Source organism: Notechis scutatus, chromosome 2 (genome assembly GCF_049901735.1).
Source record: "Notechis scutatus isolate UNSWTSFEM ecotype Mainland chromosome 2, rNotScu1.2, whole genome shotgun sequence".
Lineage (NCBI taxonomy): Eukaryota > Metazoa > Chordata > Lepidosauria > Squamata > Elapidae > Notechis > Notechis scutatus.
The window spans coordinates 7,688,303-7,706,815 of NC_142010.1; the positions used below are offsets into that span (position 1 = coordinate 7,688,303).

At 37.6% G+C, this 18,513-nt stretch overlaps 3 protein-coding genes across 6 annotated transcripts in view; 2 read left to right on the forward strand and 1 right to left on the reverse strand.

Annotated features, from left to right (window-relative positions):
• Positions 1-18,513, reverse strand: part of LOC113426492 (uncharacterized) — an 807,865-nt gene that overhangs the window by 267,420 nt on the left and 521,932 nt on the right. The window lies entirely within an intron of this gene.
• The window catches only part of LOC113432355 (uncharacterized), a 97,710-nt gene that overhangs the window by 69,178 nt on the left and 10,019 nt on the right, over positions 1-18,513 (forward strand). Inside the window, exons 1-2 of one of the 4 annotated variants that reach the window (XM_087953066.1) lie at positions 10,864-10,972; positions 12,024-12,078. The exons of 1 other annotated variant lie outside the window; for it this stretch is intronic. The gene's annotated coding sequence lies outside the window, so the exon portion shown is untranslated. Of the gene's footprint in view, positions 1-10,862; positions 10,973-12,023; positions 12,079-18,513 lie in introns of those variants that run through there. 2 more of the 4 variants (XM_087953067.1, XM_087953068.1) reach the window with 2 other exon arrangements.
• Positions 1-18,513, forward strand: part of LOC113428424 (uncharacterized) — a 109,812-nt gene that overhangs the window by 11,132 nt on the left and 80,167 nt on the right. The gene's annotated exons all lie outside the window — the stretch shown is intronic.

The window sequence follows — 18,513 nt, forward strand, 5'->3', positions numbered from 1 at the left end:
ACCGCCGCGGCTCTTCCTTTTTGCCTTTCCCTTCCCGAGGCAACATGGGACTGGAGCCGCGTGGAGCCGTGCCAGCAGTAGCAACTCCTGACTCAGGGGGCCTCCGAGGGGAGGGGAAGGAGGAGAAGAAGGGGGGAAGGGGGGGCGATTCCCAAAAAATCTTGTGCTGACCCGGCCCGTCTGTCAAATTTTAAAAGTGAATGCGGCCCCCCGAGCCAAAAAGTTTGCCCACCCCTGCCTTAAGGATTGAAAGACTAAAATATATTGCAATAAGATTTTAAGAAACAGATTTGGATTTTCTTTTTCTCTGATTGATACTACCCTAGGAGGAGAGAGTGGGAACTCTGTCTTGGTTTGGACTGACTGATAACTTTGGGATTGTCTTATTTTTCCTTTGGAATATTCTGACTGTTGTAAGAGAAAAAAAAAGAAAAGATTTATAATGGCTCCTTCTATTGAGGAACTGAGAAAAGATTATGAGCAAGCAAAAAAAAAATGGTAAAGCTGGTTTGAAAGAAGCCTTCCTTTTTTTAGAAATGGCGCTTATTAACTATCAACAAACATTGCAGCAGATGAAGACAGCAGAAGAAGAAGAAGGAGAGGAAACCATCTTTAATAAATCTCAGAACTCGACCAAGAGGGAAGGAAGAGGGAAGAGAAGAGAAATAAAGGACTTAAGATTTAAAAAACATTTAAGAAAGGGAAAAACAAGGTGCAAAATCAATATAAGGATGGTAAACAAAAGGGAAGAGGAATACGACAGAGAAGGGAAGCCAGTAAGGCAGAGGCTAGAAGAAGTGGGGGTAGAAAGGTTTGTTGGGAGAAGAAAGAAAGGGAAAAGGTGGAGAAAAGCTACAAAGTTTTGAAATTAAATGGGAAAAAAGGAATTTTTTTTTAGGGATAAAGGATAAGTATAATTTCTTCAAAGAGATTTTGCAAGGTACATAAGATGATATGGTAGTATTGTATTAGAAATAGAAAACTTAAATGGCTTAAGAGTTGATAAGAGATTAAAATGTTGAAATGTTAATAATGATTGGTTTTAAAATATAATATAAGGGGAGATTTAGAATATTGAGCTTTAATTAAAGAGTTTAATAAGATTATGGGATTGATGTTATTATAAAATTTTCATTATAGTATTTGTTTTTAATATTTAGATCTATTGTTTAACTATGTATTTAATTATTTTGGATGTATTATTCAGTTAGAATGTACCAAGCAAAATCGGATTGGGTATTCTAAAGATTAATTTGATTAATTTAGTCGGGAGATAGAAAGGCATCATACTCTGATTAGTGATTTCAGGAGAAATTTCTTTTTTTTTAATAAGGAATGAGACAAAGGTACAATAAAGAATGGACAAAAGATACAAATATAATGACTCAAATTAAGATGATTAATTAAGATAGAATTAAAAAGAGTGAAATATGGGGAGAAGTTAATATAGAAGATTTAGAATGGTAAATAAAATAAGTAATGATATGTAAGATGAGTATGAATACAGTTGAAGTCCATGAAAAAAGAAATACCTGGGTCCAAGTTACTTTCCAAAAAGATCTTTTTTTATGTTTTGTGTGTTGTGTATATATGTTTTTTTGGGGGGGAGAATTAATGAAACCTTGCAGAAATATAGAATGAGAATAATGGTAACTAAGTCAGAAAGAAATAGATGAAATAATAATAATAAAATGGAATAAGAGTAAAGAGAAAGAAAGAGAAAATGGATAAGAGGTTTTTGTATGTTTATATGGAAATGGTTTAAAACAGAATTATAGTTTATCTGACTTGTTAAATTTATAATGGATAAAGGTTTAAATATGTAATGGATAATGACGACTTGTGTGTTTTGAAAAAAATTAATAAAACTTGTTTAAAAAAAAAAAGAAAAGAAACGGAAAAAAAAAAAGAAAAGAAAAGAGAGGCTCACAATTATTTGCTAAAGCAGCGACTAAGCCCTGTGAGAAAAACTTCAGAATTGAAAGAAAGGAATCAAGGAGAGAAAAGAAAAATTGTAAAAATACAGAAAATTGGACTCTTAAACTGAGCAGGCATTGTTCTGGAAAGGTATTTTTAAAATACTGGAACTATTTACCTAAAAACTATCAGTTTTGGTCCCGAATTTTGCAGATCTTCTAAAATAAAAACCAAATCATCAGCGAAGGCTTGTAATTTATATTCTTCTTTCTTTATTTTTAGTCCTTTTATTTCCGGTTCTTTCCTAATTATTCTTGTTAATACCTCTAATGTCAAAATAAATAATAATGGTGATAATGGACATCCCTGTCAGATTCCTTTTTGTATCTCAAATTTATTTGTTGTATGATTGTTTATCAATATCCTGGCTTCTTGTTTGTGATATATTGCTGATACTACATTTAGACATTTTGGCCCCAAATCCATGTACTTAATTTGTTGCAGAACAAAACTCCATTTTACATTATCAAAGGCCTTTTTAGAATCCAAGAATAATAGTGCTACCTGTTCTCCACTACGATCTTCGTAATACTTTATGATGTTCACAATTTTTTGTATTCCATAGTTAATCAATCTGTTCTTTTAGATAATCTCAGAAACTTTCCAGAGCCTCCTTAAATCCCCTTTATGTGTTCAATCTTGTATCATAGCATTCAGGGGTCTCTTTAATGAAATATTCTCATATTTAAATCTCCAGTAGTCACATCGTAGGTGCATAAAACATATCCTTGTCAGAATTTTCCAGGATAGAGCAATTAGAAGAATTTGGAGAGGTAGCGGGGCTAAAAATTAATAAGGAAAGAACTAAAATACTTACAAAAAATATGACAAATGCACAAAAGGAAAATTTAACAAGGATAATGGACATCCAGATGATAAATAAATGTATAACCCTCAAAGAGGATAATTATACCCCACTAATTAAAAAAATAATGGAAGACCTCAGGAAATGGAACAACTTAAGACTTTCCTTTATGGGGAGAATTGTGTCCATAAAAATGAACATATTACCAAAATTATTGTTTTTATTCCAAAACGCTCCGGTAAAATTAAAGAATTTTTTCGATCAATTGGATAACCTAGTATCAAAATTTATATGGCAGAAAAAAAGCCCAGAATCAAACTGAAATTGTTGCAGGACGCTACCGAAAGAGGAGGATTTGGCCTACCTGATTGGGAAATATAGAGTGGCCACTCTGACCTGGGTTAAAGATTGGATAAGTGTCAAAAATAAAAGAATGTTAACATTAGAAGGATATACTCTACAGGCAGGGTGGCATGCCTTTTTGTGGCAAGACAAACTACAAATTCATGGCTATTTTCAAAGGCATAAAATTAGGCAGACCCTACTAAATGTATGGAATAAAACTAAATGTTAAATTTACGTTGAAATACCAACTTGGCTATCTACATTAGAAGCGTTAATGTACCCACATTTATTGCGTCGAGGGCAGGTCATCACATATGAGGACATATTAGATGAGAAGGGTGATTTAAAAACAAGACAGGAGTTGAAAGATTTGGGATTTGAGATATAATGGTGGGCCTATCTACAATTACAATTGAGGTATAGTAAAGTTATGAAAGAATGGGGTATTAGTAGACGGAAAACAAAATTAGATAAAATATTATTAGGAATGGATGAGAAATTGATTTTAAAAATTTACAAAGTATTATTAGAATGCAAATTGGAAGAGGAAAAGGTGAAAGAAATGATGTTGGCCTGGATAAAAGACTTTGGATATGGTATAAATTTGGATGATTGGCAAATTTTATGGGACAGGAATAGAAAAATAACTTTGGCAACATCAGATAAAGAAAACTTACACAAAATGTTTTATCGATGCCATATTCCATCATCAAAACTGGCAAGAAAGTATCTGAAACTATCCCCTAAATGTTGGAAATGCAACAAAGAAATTGGAACATACTACCATATATGGTGGAAATGTGAAAACGCCCAAACTTACTGTTTTTAAATGTTTTTCTTTCTGTTGTTTCATTAATAAAATTTGTTTTAAAAAATTGTGAACATTGCATTTTTGGGGGGGAGTGACTTTAGGCTTGAATATATGATTTTTGGATCACTGAACAAGGAACTTATTAAAATAAGACAAAATGCTCCATCAGGAGGAAATTAGTGGGACTTGGGAAGAAATGGTGTCAATGTCTCAAAGCATCAAGGACATTCTGATAAGAAACCACAAGGAGATTAAGAACATGGCATGGATGAAAAACTGAGAAATCGGGTGGGCTGCTGGGGGTTTGCAGGGGTTTGGGAGAGCCCCTAGTTAAGATTCTTTGCAGTTCGAAGAACCCTCAAATCCCACTCCTGGCTGGCCTCGCTCACCCCAACCCACCACTCCCAGGAGTCCCCACGCAGCCTGTTTTGGATGCAGGTAAGCGCAGGGTGTGCACAGAGGCTCAGGGAGGGTAAAAAAATGGGCCTCCCAGAAGTTTGGGAAGACTGGAAATGGGCCTGTTTCTAGCTTCCAGAGAGCCTCCGGAGCCCGGGGAGGCTGTTTTTGCCTTCCTAGAGTCTTGAAGAAAGCCACTGGAGCCCAGGGCAGGCAAAAATGCTCCAGTGCTGTGGTGTAGGAGGCCAAATAGGCCATGCCCACCATTGCCCACCCCTACCCAGCAACCAGGCAGAGGACCCTTTGCTAAAACATATGAAGCCCACCCCTGTGGAAAATATTATACAAAGGACAATGAGTGACCAAGATGCCCAGGAAAAGGAGGAGCCAATTGAAAGAGCAGATGAAAAAGCAGAACAGACTGACCAACAAATAAAACATGATAAGAAAAAGACAACATAAACAACAATGATTGATGAAATAAACCAAGGGGAAAACATTTTAAGAGATTTAAAAAGGGAACTGGAGATGCAGGAAGACATTTTGAAAGGGAGATAGGGGTATAGGTAGATATTTTGAAAGCTAGACAATGGAAAAGGGGAGAAATGTTTAAAATGAATAGTCAGGATGTAGATGCAGATAGGGAAAAAGGTCCAAGAGAGGAATATGGGAGGAAAGTTTAAAAACGAAGCATTAAAGTTTTAAAGGAAATGAGAGGACGGATAGAAAGGATTTGTTTTTAAATATAATGGCATCATTAAAGGTTAGAATAGGGATAGAAATAAGAGAGGGGGAATATTAGTGTAGACATTTTTATACAATAAGACAAAAGTAATAAGGGAAAATCAGAAATTGAACGATGGTATTATATATGTTTAAATAATACTGTGATTGGCATTGGAATAATATATTGAAACATTGAATAATTAAATAATGAAAGTCTATAATTTAATTGTCAGCTTTGGAAGCCATATTAGCACCAGAAGCTTCCACACTGCCACATTCTTGAGCCTGGGAAGATGGGAGGGGGGAATTGCATGGAGCGTATGTGGTAGACATAATAGTATTCTTCGTTAGAGTCAAGGTCATGTTGTTACTGCACCTGGCTGAGGAGTAGTAGAGGGGACGTCTCAAGTTGGGACGGATGGTGACTGGGGCATGTGATGGAATGATGGAGGCAGAGGGTGGATTTGTAATATTTTACTTATTGGAGAGAAACCCGGAACGTTCAGATTTGGGACTCCCCAGACACGCCATTTTACTACTCTAATAAAAGGGAACTTTGAGAATATGTCTGGTTCGGAGTTATCTGTTGGAGTTAAGTTTTTCTGGAACACTGACATTAATACAAATACGTATATTAACACTAGAACTACATAAGTCTGAGCAATATAACAAATATGATTAATATCACTATTTTTGTTTGTACCAAAATGTATGATACCCAGGTGCCACACTGTTCATCAACTGATGTGAATATAGTATAAAATAAAATAAAAAAAACTTGAAAATAAATAAACAAAAAACAACATTTGGGCCAAAAGCTTCTGAATCTTTGAGAGGGCAATATCATAGGGTATAATTTTGCTTTCTAAAATAATGTTCAGAGATCACCCCAGCAAGGACAAATTATATTTAGTGGACACATATTTTTGAATAAAATAGGACAAGGAACAGAAGAAATTGAAAGACTTTGTGGTTGGCTGGGTACAGGGATGGGATGCTACCAGTTTGGCCCAGTCCTATAGAACTGGTAGCTCCAAAGAGCAGCTGACACCAAACCAGTTTGCTGCAACGACCTTCTGGTCATCTGTTTGGCTCACCCGCCTGCCTGGGCTCTTGGCTGTCCTTTATTTCTTGCTTTTTAAACCACAACTGCTTTGCGTGGCACAGCTGAGGTTGAAAAAGCAGGAAAGAAGAGGATTTGCAAACGCTGCACACCTGTGGGCAGCGCTTGTCAGCTTTCTGTGTGGCACAGCTGATGATTTTTTGCAAACGCTGCACACTCCTGGTGGGTACCACAGGAGTTCATTGCCAAGAATGATTTTTCTTTTTATTCCAATTTTGCATTTTTTTTTCTTTTGGGGGGAGGCGGTAGGGGATTGGAGATGTCTGATGCATATAATAAAACCTCCAGAAGGGAAGAAAGGGGGACAATGAGTATCAATATAAGGATAAAAATAACAATTTACATCCATGGGGCCAGGCCACAAACCACCAGTCCCCAGTCAGAGGAACACTCCACTTTCTCAGAAGCAAAGTCTGAAATTCAGATTGAAAGATGAAAAAGATCCATTATCTGGAGAATAAGGAGCAGACAATTGCAAAAATCTTGGGCTGGATCTTGCAGGCTTGAATTTGCTATTGGAGCAGCAGGAACAGTTCAAGGGACAGATTTTGTGGGGAGGAAGAAGATCGGGTTTGGTGTATAGTAGTGAAGGCACCAGATTAGAGAAGGCAATGCTCAGTTCCAGTCACGCCTTAAGTGCAAAGCCATCTGTGCAACTCTGGCCAGTCCTCTCAGGTCTAAGAAACAGGAAAGGGAGAAACCACTTCCAAAACCCCTTGCCAAGGAAACTGCAAGGCCAAACATCAAGTATGACCTAAAGCCACCAAAAACAAATATCTGAGATAAGGTTCAAGGACACTGGATGAATGTTCAAATTCAGTGTGAGGTTAGGCATGAAAATGAGCTATAGAACAGGGGTTGCCAACTTTTTGGACCTCAGGGACCACCAAACTCATAATTTTAATTCCCGTAGACCAGACACCCTGGGAAAATCCCAAAACAAGTCTGCAGGAAAATTCCCCACCCTGTTTTCTTACTGATCGATCATTCTTTATTTGAGATCACAGGATACCGTCTCCAGCTCCATTCTCAGGAGGAGAGAGGGAGAGAGAGACTTTTGGCTTCATGCAATGAAAGCAGCAGAAGTCTTTCTTTCTGTCCCCCAAACTCCACCAGAAATGAGTCTGTGTGAGACTTGTCGTGCCATGCAGCCTCTTGGAGCAGGATTCCTTGCAGGGTCCCAAAGACTCATTTCTGGCAGAGTTTGGGGGAGACAAAAAAAGATTTGTGCTGCTTTCCTTGAGTGCAGCCAAAAGCAGAAGAAGAAAGAAGCGGAAAGAAGCAGCACGGTGGTCAGGCGAGGCGTGTGGGGCGAGTGGGGCAAGTTTCCCCCCTCTGCCCTTTCCCCCTCTCCTCACTACCTCATGTTGTTCGCAATGCAAGCAACGCAAGCCATGGGCCATTTGTGTTCCTGCGTATCCTGGATTAATTGCTTTGGGGGTGCTTTGGGGGGTGACATTTATCTGCGGACCACCAAAATTTTCTCGCAGACCACCAATGGTCTCCAGCCCACAAGTTGGCAACCACTGCCATAGAATATTGAGGGGCAAAATGTATACTGTATCACGGTAGGTAGGTAAGCTGTCCGGGGGACATTTACCCTGTAAATTCAGCATGCTACCAAGGGAGTGTTTTGTATGCCATCTTGAATTCCTGGATGAAAAGAGAATAAATAAAATACAGATAGTCCTCAACTAACAACAGTTTATTTAGTGACTTTTCAAAGTTACAACAGCACTGAAAAAAGTGACTTATGATCATTTTTCACACATGACCATTATAGCATCCCCATGGTCATGTGATTTACATTCAGATGCTTGACAGCTGACTCACATTTATGACAGTTGCAGTGTCTTGGAGTCACATGATCCCTTTTCTGATCTGATGAGCAAAGTCAATGGGGAATCCGGATTCACTTAACAACCGTGTTACTAATTTAACAACTGCAGTGATTCACTTAACAAATGTGGCAAGAAATATTGTAAAATGGGGCAAAACTTCACCAATTTCTCACTTAGCAATGTAAATTTTGAGCTCAATTGTGGTCGAAAGTTGAGAATTACCTATATATGTTGTGATTCTTATATTTCAGCTTCCTCCATACAACAGAGCTTAGATTCGATAGCTGAAAGGCCACTATCACTATCCAAACCTTACGAGATCAGCATTAAAAATGGCAGTATAGGGTTCGGGTTCCTGTAATAAATTTAGCCTGGTAATCAGTCAGCCATGTGCTTTGTTGGGAAATTTTATTCTTCCCTTTTGCTTTCTTTTAAAAATGTATTTTAGAAATATTTATTCTACTATACATTGACAATTGTCCTCTCTTTCTTAGCTCCCATTTTCTAGGCTCTGATGCACATTATCTTTATCTGTGACCTAATGGAGACTTCCCTGCAAGTAAATTTACAGAATTTACACATGGCATTTAACATTTAGCAGTTGTTATACAATTTCCTCCTTCAGGAATCAAGCTTCATGCTGGGTGCTCTTGGAGGCAGCCCTGGCCAGCAGGAGTGAAGCTGGTTCTCCCGGAGCATCTCTCCTGATGCTGTTGTCATGTTCTAAATCCTTGGGAGCCATATTAAATAAGTCATAAAGATTTAGGGGGTAGAGAGGCTTTGATATCCACTGGTTAGGAGAGGAAAAGAAAACAATTAGTAAAACATATAAATATATTTTGGATTATAAATTAAAAGAAGAAATAGTCACAGAATCTATGATAATTTGGGCTAAAAACGTGGGTCATAGTATTGAATTAGATAAGTGGGAACATATCTGGCAAACAAATTACAAATTAACCATGTCAGTCTCGTATAAAGAAAACTTATACAAAATGGTTCATCGCTGGCACCTACCTCCTGCGAGACTGGCTAAGATGTTCCCCAATCTACCACCCAACTGTTGGAAATGTAACTACGTACAAGGAACATATTTTCACATTGCCCATGTGCTCAGAAGTTTTGGAGGAATATCAGAAATTGGATTTTAAATATAACCAAACAAAATTTAAAACTTGAACCCGAAACCTTTCTGCTAAGTATGATAGATTTAAACATGGAGAAAAAATATCAATATTTAATTTTGCACATTATAACTGCAGCCAGAATAACCTATGCACAAAACTGGAAACTGTCTTTCATTCCTTCAGAGGATATTGTAATTAAAAAAATACATGAATGTGCTGAGATGGATAGCCTAACCAAATTGTTAAAAAATAAACAAGATAGTGACTATTATGAAATATGGAACATTTTGTATGATTGGTTAAAGAAAAGGTAATATTTGATATTTGGATAAGTTATGGAAATGACAGAAGACGTGCATTTAATTATAAACTATATAGAGAAATTAAAACACTAAAAGAACAAAGGAGTTATTGTAACAAGGCAGATCACGTCAATGATGAAGATAAAGAAAAAAAATTAACCATTGCTCAATATACGCTGTAAAATGTGTGTGTGTGTGTGTGTGTGTGTGTATGGTATTCAGCTTTGTTCGGTTATTTTCCCACCTCATTATAGTTGTGCTTTTAAAGTTGTAGCAACGTTTCGGCAGAATCTCATCTGCCATCATCAGGCTTCTGTATAGTGTTTGTCCGTATATATATATATACCTAACATGAAGAATGACACCAGACCCACACCCACGAAGGCGACACAAGATGCTACCACCACACTTCCACGTAGAAAGCAGATTCACACTCACCCAGATGATGAGACATGACCACGGACCAGAAGCCACACCGCAGCTGCATCACTACCCACTTCAAACCCCTCTGACCCATACATGAAGCGAACTGACGCCCAACATTAAGATGTGGCACGACCACGAATGCGAAGCCAAACAACAGGATCACAGCTCACCAGCTCAAATCCCCCGACAACTAAGACTAACCTGAACACAGCCAAGCCCCCACCTGAACAGAACACACCCCCAGCCAATCAGAACACAGCCAACCCCCCAACCAATCAGATCACAGCCAGGCCCCCAACCAATGAGAACACACCCCCACCCAATCAGAACACAGCCAAGCCCCCACCCAGTCAAGCCGCACTCCCACTGGCAGTTAAAAGAAAAAACAGCTGCAAGCTCACATTACTCCAAGAAGCACAAAGCCGAAGAGACAAGCCTGAAGATGACGAATGAGATTTCGTCAAAACATCGCCAAAATTTTACGCGGGAGAAAACCCGAATAACCAAAGATCCACATATATATATATTGATTTGTCTGTTTTAAATGTATTGTGAAATAAATGTTTTTTTCTAGAATAAAAATTAAAAAAAAAGTCATAAAGATTTAGGGGGTAGAGAGGCTTTGATCTGCACTGAGAGACACCCCCAAGAAAACTTGATTTTGTAATTCTATAAAAAAGGTCATTAAATTTGGAACTCAGCACATAGCTAATCTTTGTAAGCTAAGTTGTATCACATTTCATTATTTCACTTGACTCAGTTGCAAAGGCCAGTTGCTAGAAGTCCAAAACCACTTGATAGTATTTAATCAGTAAAAACATCTTGTAGACGCCTTAGACAGAGACAGAACAAGCGTTTCCAATCCGGAGATGGAGGTCAAAGGGACAAGATCTGAGCCTAGAAAGCTGACACAATACAGTAGGCAGGCTCTGTCTACTGTGGTTGAGTTTAAGGAGTTAAACCATCAAGTACTGTATTGCTAGAAAGGATGGGAGAAGAGGAGAAGCACAAAGGAACTTCCTCTTTTGGATCGCAGAGTTGATGTGCGGAGTGGCTTTTGTGCCCTTCCACGGATCGAAGCAGCAGCTGGAAGGTGAGTTGAGGGCAGGTGGGAGAAGAATCCGGAAACGAATCTGACTACTTGGTTCCCTCCACGGCTTGGAAGCAGAGAAGCAACTAGGCTGAAGCGTGTCAGCTTCTGCTGCTGCAGGTTCCTTTCCTTCCCGAAATTGAAGCCCCCTGCAGCTGTTAACTGTGCAAGTGGTGGCTGCAATCTTCTTCTGGGGGAGAAGATTTAAAAAGCCTCTTTCAATGAAGTTTGATTCTTTGGGAATGGCTTCCCTCCAGAGATTGTGGGTGCTCCGTCACTGGAATGAGCTGAAAGTTCTGTCCCGATGCCCTGCTCATTTCTTTCTAAAAGCCACCAGTGGAAGAGCGCCTACAAGTCCTGAAGGCAAGCTATTCCACTGGCTAACTGTTCTCCACCATTAGGGAGTTTCTCCTAACAGGAAGTTCTGGGATCTAGGTTGCTTCTCTCCTTGATTAGTTCCATCCAAGAGTTGCACATATTTTTCATTAATTTTTTATTTTTAATCTAACAATTCCAACTGTATCGTTTGGGTACAAATATCTTTGTTGGACAGTAATCAAAATTTACAACATCATTCATTACATTAGTATTAATTCTACAATGCTAAAATAATAACATTAATACTAATCATAAATAGCAGTAGCACTTAGACTTATACCGCTTTATAGTGCTGTACAGCCCTCTCTAAGCGGTTTAGAGTCAGCATATTGCCCCCAACAATCTGGGTCCTCAGGCTGAGTCAAGCTTGAGCCTGGTGAGATTCAATCTGCCAAATTGCAGGCAGCCGGCAGTCAGCAGAAGTAGCCTGCAATTACTGCACTCTAACTACTGCACCACCTTAATAATAATATTTTAATAATATTTACTTCTCTCTTTTAACATATCTTCTTCATTTTGTTTCCTTTTTTCTAACTTCCATTTTTGCTGTTTAACCATTGATAAAATAAGTCCCATGTCATATAATATTCAGTTTGCTCTTTCTCCTTAGTTGCAAGCATTAGTCTCTTCATTTCTCCACATTCTAATATTTTCCTAATCACATTCTCATCTGTAGGTGTCTCTTCACTCTTCCGACTTCGTGCAAAAACAATTCTAGCTGCAGTAAATATGTGAATAATTAAATATGCATTTCCCTTACAATATTTTTCGGGAAGAATCCCCAATAGAAATATTTCTGGCTTTAAATCAATGTGCTGCTTTATCATTTTTTCCAGCCTCATATGTATTTTTGTCCAATTTGTTTTGCTCTTGGGCATATCCACTACATATAATATGACCCAGGTATCTGATGCCACTTCCAGCATTTAGCCGACTTATCTTTAAACATCTTTGCCAACCTCACTGGCGCAAAATGCCATCTATAAAACATCTTATACAAATTTTCTTTGTATGCAGTTGACATGGTTAATTTGTAGTTTCTGTCCCACAATTTTTGCCATTTATCTAATTCAATTGTATAACCAATTTTTTTTGCCCATACTATCATTGCTTCCTTCATTTGTTCCTCTTCCAATTTAATGCCTAGTAGGTAGCTGTACATTTTTAAATCAATTTTATTAGTTTTTAAAGACAAACAAAACATAAACCTTATACACATTAAACCTCTTTCCCTTATAAATTTTTACAAGGCAGATAATACAATATTTTATACAGTGTAATTTTAATATATCCCATTTCTACTTAAATATCTTTTAACACTCTCATTTCTTCTCTTTATATTTAATCATCATATTCATATTTCCCTCTGTCTTGTTTACAATTATTCTCCTCCCGCTTTCCTCCAAGGTTTTATTGAGTCTCACATAGACATAGACATAGACACACAAAACACATAAAGTAAAACTTCTTTTTCAAAAAAGTAGCTTGGCCCTGGATTACCACTCTTTGTATGGACTTCAATTAAATTCATATTCATCTTATATGCCATTACCTATCTTAATTACCATTCTGTAACTTCTTTATAACTTCTCCCCGCTTTCCACTCTTCTTAATTCTATTTTGTTTATTAACTTAATTTAAATCATTATATTTCTATCCTTTGTCCATTGTTTTCCAATTGTCTATTTATTTCATTCCCCATAATAAAATAAACGAATTTCTCCTGAAATCACAAATCAAAGTATGATGCCTTTCCATCGCACCTCTAAATTAACATTTAAGGTAACTCCAAATTCCCTATCTGATTCTGCTTAGTGCATACTACTTACAATAAAAAAATAATAAATCCATAACATAATTAAATATATCATTAAACATTAAATCTCATAACATTCCAATTATCTTTTTCAAAAACAAGTATTACAATAATATATTCATACTAACATCCACACAATAGTCAATTAAAATCTATATTTAAACTAAATATTTTAAACCTTCCTTTTAATATTTTATTAAATCTTAAATTCTACCATTATTAAACCTTTAATATTTTAGTCTTTACTCAAATCTTATAAAATTATAATTTTCTATTTCTAATACAAATATTACAATACTATCGTATGTACCTTGCAGAATCCTTTTAAAACAAAATTATATTACCCATTATCCCTAAAAAACCATTTCTTTTTCACATCTTGTTTCATACTCTCGTGGCCTTTCCCCCCCTTCTTCCTCCCTGTCTTTTCCCATCTGGTCTTTTTACCCCCCTTAACTTCCCCTCTCTGTTGCATTTCTCCTTCCTCTTGCCCTCTAGCCTTATATTGATTTTGCATCTTATTTTTCTCTTTCTTAAATATTTTTTTAAGTCTTATATACTTTTTTTCCCCTTTCTTTCTCCTTCCTTTCTTAAGCACCTCTATGGGCTCATTAAAGATGGCTTCTTCTTCTTCTTCTTCTTCCATCGATTGCTGTATTTGCTGATAAGTAGCAAGCGCCATTTCTAAAAAGCAAAAAATTTCTCCCACATCGTCTTTCTTTATTTTGCCATATTCCTCTCTCAGTTCATCAGCAGATAAAGTCATTGTAAATCCTCTTCTTCTTCTTCTTCTTAAAACAGCCAAAGATATTTCCAAGCTTAAAGCAAATCCCAAAGTCCCAAAATCACCAAACAATCCACACAGAGCACAAAGTTCTTCCCTTCTTCCTGGGTTAAAATCAGTTGCAAAGGGAGAAAAAAAAACCAGTCTGTATTTTAAATTCTTATTGCAGTATCTTCCAATCTCTAAAATCTTCCAGGCATCTCCTTCAACAAAATCTTAGTATAAATTTTCCTTTTGTCCTCTCCCTTCCCATTTATAACAAGAAGCTTTAGATTTTTACCTTTTATAGAATAATAGTATTTTCAGCATTCATTTGTTAATTCCATGTGGAAGGAGAGTAAACTTTCACTTAAAACACTTTCACTCGCCGCTTGCAAATCTCTTCTGGAAACAAAGTACCTTTCAAACAAAAAACCAAATCTTAGATTTCAGGATCTTAAATGTATCTTCTAGTCCCAGTTCAACCAAAAAAACTTTCGCTTCAAAAATTTCTCCTTCTTCCTCCAGCACGATCTTGTCCGGTTGCTGGCTTCTTTGTGGCGGCCATTGCTGACCGCCGCTGGACCGACTTGAGAAAAGGAGGTTATGCCGGGTGGGGAAGGGGTCTGCGAACACCCCAACCCCTTGTCCGGATCCTCCCTGTCTTTGGTTGCCTCTACGGGGAAACCTTATCCTCCAGACCCGTCTGGGTCGGAGGAACCAAGAGCGGCTAGCGCAGCGGGGATCGCAGGAATCGCGAAACCCGCCGCCTCCGAAGCCTGGCAAAACCGGAAGTCACATTTTTAAATCAATTTTTCTTCTGCCCCTTTTAGTATCTTATCTAGTTCTGTTAATTCTTTATAAAAACCATATAATTTTACATCTTTCTCATATCTAGAATGTATCTGCACCTGTGAATACCATGTCATATCAATCCCTTGGTCACTCAGTTCTTGTTCAGTTTTGAGTTCCCCCTTCTCATTCAAAATATATCTAACCACATTTTCTATTTTAATAACATTTGGGTGAACCAATGCTTCCATTTTGGAAAGCCAGACTGGTATCTTTAAATAGTGGTGTTCTTTGACTTTCTCCCACACTAACAATAATGAGTTCCTAATATGTCTTTGAAAGTAACCGTATGTATTCTCTTCATTAACTCTTTTTTCTGCGTATCTGTAAGGTTTTTAACTAGTATCTTAGTTTTCTCTTTATTTTCAATCCTACCATTTCGCCATATTCCTTTATTTATTTATTTTTAGTTTAGACCCTGTTTCTTGTGGGTCTTCCAAAATAAAAGCTAAATCATCTGCAAATGCCTGTAGTTTATAATTTTCTTTTTTTATTTCCATACCTTCTATCTCTATATTTTTCTAATACCGTGTTTCTCAGAAAACACCACCCACCCCAATAATAAGCCCAATCCTAATGTTTTGGAGGCTGGCTTATATTATCCCTACCCCGAAAATAAGCCCGGGGGATGGACATGGCCAGCACGATCATGGGGAGGCAAGTGCCCTGCTGCAGAGAGGGGCGAAAGTCATTTTGTGCTGAAGCAGAGGCATTCCGAGCCTTTAGCGTATCCCAGGATTGCAATGCTGAAGATTTGGAATGGCGCCTTTTGCATTGCAGTCCTGGGATGCACTGAAAGCTCGGAGTGGAGCTGTTTTCATGAAAGGCAGGAAAATGGGGAGGGGAATTTTCCAGCCTGTTATCCATTCCTCTTAGAGCAGGACCCTGGAAGGTTTGTTGTGGCACTCTTGAATGGAAGCACCTCTGTGAGCTTCATCACACCCATGCAGCTGGCATCCTACCATGAGCAGCTGCGCCAGTGTATCCAAACTCGTGGAGGTGCCGCTGCTCGCACGCACAACGGCACAGCAATCCTTGCAGGGTCCTGTTAGAAGAGGCTGCACCGATATGATGAACCTCACAGCAATGCCGCCGCTCACACGCACAATGCTGCAATAAGCCTTGCAGGGTCCTGGGATATGCTGAAGGCTCGGAGTGGAGCCATTTTTGCGAAAGGCAGGAAAATGCAGAGGGAGAAGGAGCTTGAGGAATGGATGACAGGCAGGAAAATGCCCCTCCCCATTTTCCTGCCGTTTGTGAAAAAGGCTCCATTCTGAATGCTGAAGTTATGGAATTGAGGCTTTTTGGTGAATAGGAAGGAAAATGGGAAGGGGAATTTTCCTGCCTGCCATTCTTTCCTCAGTTTGTGCTAAGCTTGTGGAATAGCTCCTTTTGGCTGATACAGAAGCGGCCCAGTGGAGAGGCAAGGCACGTGGGGCGTTCCTTCGGATAGAAGCAGCCCAGTGGCTGGAAAATTAAGACACCCCCCGAAAAGATGGCCTAGCCGTTTTTTCAGGGGTCTAAAAAAAATAAGGCCCTGACAGATAAACGGATCTGACAGGCCCTGTCTTATTTTCTAAGAAACACGTTATTTTTATTTAATACTTCCAGTGTCAATATAAATAGTAGGGGAGACGGGACATCCTTGTCTTGTACCCTTTTTAATATCAACATTCCCTGTCATATCTCCATTTACCATCACTTTTGCTGTTTGCTTGTAAAATATCACCTCAATCATATTAATAAATCTGTCTCCAAAATCCATGTCTTTTAACTGTGCTAGCATGAATTGCTAGTTCACAATGTCAAATGCTTGCTGTGCATCTAGGAAGATCAATGCCATTTGCTTCCCTGGATGTGCTTCGTAGTACTCCAGCATGTTTAGATTATTCTCATATTGTCTTTGATTTATCTCTTCGATAAAAATCCATTTTGATCTGGATGTATAAATTGATTTTAAAATCTTTTAAGTCTTTCTGCAATTTTTGAAGCATATATTTTATAATCCGCATTCAATAAAGATATTGATCTGTACTTTTTATCTGTTGTAAGTCTGAGTCCTCTTTGGTATGAGGGTAATGTATGCTTCCGTCCATGACTGGTACTTTTGCTTCTAACAATACTTCATTGAACACTTCCAACATTGGTATACTTTGGATGTTTTGTAAACTTTTATAAATTTCTGCTGGTAGACCACATCTAGGCCCAGTGTTTTACCATTCTTTTGTCTTTTGATTGCTTCTGTTAATTCCATCATTGTTATACGTTCCTCTTACATAACTTTTACTGTTTCTGGTATTTTAGGTAATTCCACTTTTCTTAAGTATTGTTTTATTTTATCTTCTGAAACTATCTCTTGGTCATATAGTTTTCCATAGTAATTTTGAATTGCTGTTTTTTTATCATAATTTTGCTGGTAAAGATTTCCTTGCTCATCCTTTAATTAATATATCTTTTTCTTCCTTTCTCGTTTTTCAGTTTATATGCCAACCATCTTTCTGGTTTATTTGCATTTTTTTAAAAAAATTGTTCAGCATTTTTAATTTTTTGTGCTAATTCTTCTTTATCTATTATATTTAACTGAAGTTTTATTAATTCCATTTGATTTTTTAGGTTCTTTTTGTGATTCTTTTTGTAATTCTATCTCTAGTCTGTTGTATTCTTCTTCTAATGTCTTTTGGCTTTGTTTCTTCTTGTTTTTCTTTCCCATATAGGTTATGACTAAACCTCTAATATATGCCTTAGCTGTATCCCATACATTTTGTAATGAGGTCTCTTGTTTCCTATTCTCTTTAAAGAAAAATTCTTTTTCCATAAATTGAATAAATTCCTTGTATTTTAATATTGATTGAGTCAACATCCATCTTAGTCTCCTTTTTTGTCCTTTCCATTTGACTTTTATTGGATTATGGTCTGCCCAGTTAGTTGTTTCTATATTCAGTTCTTGTACGTTAGATTTCAATGCAGCTGTATTTTCCAAAACAGCAGAATGCAAACAAGAAGCAATGGATGGAAACTGAACAGAGAGAAGCAACCTAAAACTAAGGAGAAACTTCCTGACAGTGAGAACAATTAACCAGTGGAACTGCCTGCCTCCAGAAGTTCTGGGTGCTCAATCACTGGAAGTTTTTAAGAAAAGACTGGACAGCCATTTCTCTGAAATGGTGTAGGGTTCACCCCAAGGTCCCTTTCTAAGTATTATTCTGACGGCATCCTCAGTTTTCTGGCCTGATCTGGGGGTTGGACCAGAAGACCTCCAAGGTCCCTTTCAACTCTTGTTAAACACATGTGTATTTATGCTCTGGACTATTGACATTGAATGCATGTAAACCCTGAAAAATATGTGGTAGCCCTGGGCAAAAGAAAGGCAGAAAAATCACTCTATGTGTAGGGACAGTGTAAAATATTAACACATGATAAATAATGGAACAATTAAAAATAATAGCACAGAGTTTTCTCTCTCTCTCTGTCTTCCTATTTTTTTTTCTTTCTTTCTCACTCTTTCTCTCTTTCTTTCTTTGTTTTTGTCTTTATTTCTCTCCCTTCCTCTTTCTTTCTTTCTTTCTTTCTTTCTTTCTTTCTTTCTTTCTTTCTTTCTTTCTTTCTTTCTTTCTTTCTTTCTTTCTTTCTTTCTTTCTTCTTTCTTTCTCTCTCTCTCTCTCTCTCTCTCTTACACACACACACACACACACACACACACACACACACACACACTCACACACACATGAAGCACTT